The sequence below is a fragment of the Charadrius vociferus genome, unplaced genomic scaffold, assembly GCF_000708025.1.
Source record: "Charadrius vociferus isolate BGI_N301 unplaced genomic scaffold, ASM70802v2 scaffold7, whole genome shotgun sequence".
Lineage (NCBI taxonomy): Eukaryota > Metazoa > Chordata > Aves > Charadriiformes > Charadriidae > Charadrius > Charadrius vociferus.
Genome location: NW_009649308.1, coordinates 790,909 through 794,759, shown reverse-complemented (window position 1 = coordinate 794,759; position 3,851 = coordinate 790,909).

Genomic DNA, 3,851 nt, shown 5'->3' with positions numbered 1-3,851 from the left:
GGCCATTGCCCCTTGTCTGAGTCCCCAACAGGCATTGACATCACAACAAAGGCGATCACGTTTTCTTTTCTTTCTGGCCTGGCTTCTTCCAGCCTGTTGGTCCCCAAGCCCTCCCTGTCAGGCTCAGCAGTGCCAGGGCATTCTGTGCAGCTGGGCAGCATGAGCCACATGATGGCATAACCAGCAAAGAGCACTGTGGTCGAAGACATGTCTAGAGGGGTAAGGAAAGTCAGGGAAAAGGTCTTTGACCCTCCTGCCTGGACACTGGTCCACTGGATGCCCAGTGATGTCACCAAATAAGACCTGGACCCAGCATCTAACTGAGTATGGCAGTTAACCGTGGAGCTGCCCCATGGCATTCAGCTGGCATAGCACTGAGAGCTGGGAGGCATTAGCCTTTACAGAAGGCAAACCAATACTGATCTGCTGTTTAAAACACATACTGGAGGAGAAATTATCAGCCTCTTCAAAAAAATAATGTTACTCACCACTGTGCTATCTCATCCTTTTGGGGGAAAATTTTGCCAGTATAAATGCCAAGCTCAGCCTGTGCAAATGATAAAATGTGCATCCCCGTATCATAAACGGGTCTACTGCCTCTTATCTCCCCACTTTGTCATACACATATTCAATACTACTCTGTAAGTGCTTTCTGCCTGTGGCACTGGCAAGTTCTGGCTGTCTTAGGCAGTCTGCAGTATGGAGCTGAGAACAGGAGGTTTGGGATGGTTTGGGTCCATTGTCTCCAGGGTGGGATGATGACAGCATAAGCTTCTCGGAGCAAGGGACGGCATTTTGTTCCAGGGTTTTCTAGTCTAGAGCCCAACGGGGTGCAGGAGCTCACACAACTCCTCTTTGTTTTGTCTCTGCAGAACACCCATACTTGCTTACCCACCAGTCCTGCCTGGCCTGCTCATCACCAGAAAGGGTCAGGGCCGTGCGGTGGCACCATACTGATGCACACTAGCTGGAGTGGCAGCTGCAGTGGAGAGAGGCCTTACTGCTGAAGAATGGCCTCACTGCAGTAACACAAACAATACAACATTCATCGGCCCAGCTGCAGAAAGAAGCCACGCTTCTGCCCCATGGAGGCAAGACTGTCCTCTGCTTTTCCAAAGCTTTAAACATAAGATAAGACAGACAGGTGATTCCTCATATGGCTTTTTACCCTTGACACTCCTCCAAGTCCACACAGAGATGGGATGTAGCACAGAGGGTTACCCATATGTCTCAGACCCACTTCCATCATCATCCTTGGCATTCCCCATCACTCATTTCTGCTAACTGGAAGCTGCATGGAAACCAGGTGTTCCTCAGTCCAAATTCAATCAGTGCCCGACACTGGAGCCCACTCATTTGTACTTCTGACCTTCTGTATTTCTGCTGAAGGATCTGTCTCTGCAAGGCCAATGGCCACTAAAACAGATAACTAAGCTTAACACAAGGTCCCTGCTTTTCACTTTCTTCCAAACCCATCCTTCACAAACAGCCAGGAACCCACAGGAAAGGTTCTACTGAATTGCAAAGGGTCTTAAGATAAATCTTTTCACATGGAAGGCTTCCTTGTACCTCTTCTGAGCAGCTGGGCATTTCCCAGCATTGTCACCTTAGACTAAGTCACAGGGCGGAAAGCAGCAGCAGCAACAACAGGTTCTCAAAGAAAATTCAGGCTCATACTGCCTTTACTCCATCTGCATTATTTCGTTTATGCAAGTGATACCTGATATCATCCCCTTCACTACATCCCAAGGTACAGTAAGGCATAGTGCTGGTTGGCTCTCCAGGAAAGGACCACGTACGCAAGAGATTAGGCTCTAATACACAGCCTCCTCCCGTTGGCCTCTGAGATGGAGGGATCAAACACTGAAAAGTTACTTACAAACCATCGCTTCCACCTCTACAGCCCACCTCTTCTTTACTGCACTTGGAGGTGGAACAGGGACCAGCCCTAAGGTCACCATCCCTGCGGGCTGTGCCTCTGTGCGGGCACAGGCACAGGTTTGCCTTCCAACCCCTGTGGGAAAAGTCTGGGGAAATGTGTTATAGTTCCAGCCTGGAGGACAGTGCTGCTTTATTACACTTGTCACCTTTCAGCTGTTCTTTACTTCTGAATGTACAGAACCATTTTTATTTGGTTTACAACAAGACATTAGAAATTGAACATCTTTTTTTTTTTTTTCCAAAAAAAAAGAACAAAACCAAACAAAACCAAACAAAAAATAAAACCCAAGCCCCAACACTATTTACAGCTTCTCCTCCCCAGTCTCCGCCTCCCTCCCTCCCACCCTTCCTCCCTCCATCCCAGCATCTGTGTTAGGTCCTGCTTCCAACACATAGGTGACACATCTCTCACCCGACCTATGCCCCCAACCCAATTTCCATCTCTACTGTACAGACATCCCACCCTGCTTGGTAAGCCCAGTCTCATCTCCAAGAAAGCATTTGGTAACCCGCGTGGCGTTCTTGCCCAGTTGGCTCTGATCTCTGACACCAGGGTAGAGCTTAGCCGTTGCCACAGCTTGGCACAGCAGTTGCTCCCCTGCACATCCCAGCCCAGCTCCTGCAACACTGTCCAGATGCAAAAAGGGACTAAAGGGACTGCCTAAAGGGACTGAGCTCATACTGATGGTAGAGCACCGTGAGTCTCCCTCTATTTCCCCCCTTCCTGACCTCACCATCTCTCAGAGACCGTGGTCTCTGCCCGCTGGAGGCTGCTGCTGGGTTTCCTCGAGTGCTGCCTGCAGCTGCACCCAGCCTGCCGACTCAGTGGAGGTCCCTGGTTTTCAGTGCTCTAGTCCCTTCAAACCTGTTGTATAGCAGATATATTTTCACTGCCTCTCTCCTATTTGCTCTGCTTCTGAAGTTACAGCTCTCTCCCACCAACCACCTCTTCCTCATCCCATTCTCTCCATGAGGATTTCAGTAACCACCTTCCCTAAAGCCACTGTCCTTTGGTCTGCAGCTCCAGACGTTTCTCTTCTGCCTGATAACAGCTCAGAGATTTAAAACCCCTTCCTCCTCCTCACAAAAAAGCAAACAAAACCAACTCCCTCCCCCACCCCTTATCTCCTCCTGCCAGAGTCTCTGGAGCGGATCTGGTCAAACAGACTGGCCGGATCAGTTCCTCGCATGGCTCTGTTTCTGGGAAGTGGATGTGCTGTCCATTGGACAGAGGAAGTGCCAAGCCTTGGCAGGTTCCCTACTTATTTGCAAGACATAAGCTGCTGGCATGGTGTCAGATGTGCATGCAAGTAAGCTGGATGCCAGTTAAGACCTACAGTCCTGTTTGTTTCATGCACTGTGAACTTATCCTATATACACTATGGGCTGGTTTATGCTTGAGGACATAAAGGTATACATTTCCTTTTACCTTAGTAACCAAAGCTTTGCTTTCATCCATGGAATAGCAGGGTTTGCTACCAGGGCTCTTATTTCCCTCTTTTGCTCTTTCTCTCATTCTCTCTTCAGTTCTTAATACTCAAGGTAAAGGGGGTATAGGACGGGGACAGGTAGAATTACAGTCCCAAGGTCCTAGTTCCTAAAGGTCCCTGAGTGACAGCACTATACAGTATCAGAAAATGAAGCGATAGAGTTGCGTTGGCCATGTATATCCTGAGAGAGATTTCATTTCTGTTTCTCCTCTTCCTTCTTCTCCTCCACATGCCTGCTATAGGCTGTTGTGCACGGGAAAGGTGCAAAACATTCTCCCCCAGCCCAGCTCCCTCAGGCAGCCTGGAGCATCCCTCATGCTCGTGTTACAGCCTCTGCTAACAAACGACCCAGCAAGCAGCAATCCTGCCCCAAGCTGCAAAGAAACCAAGCCCCCATCAGAATTGCCTCCTGCACCACTG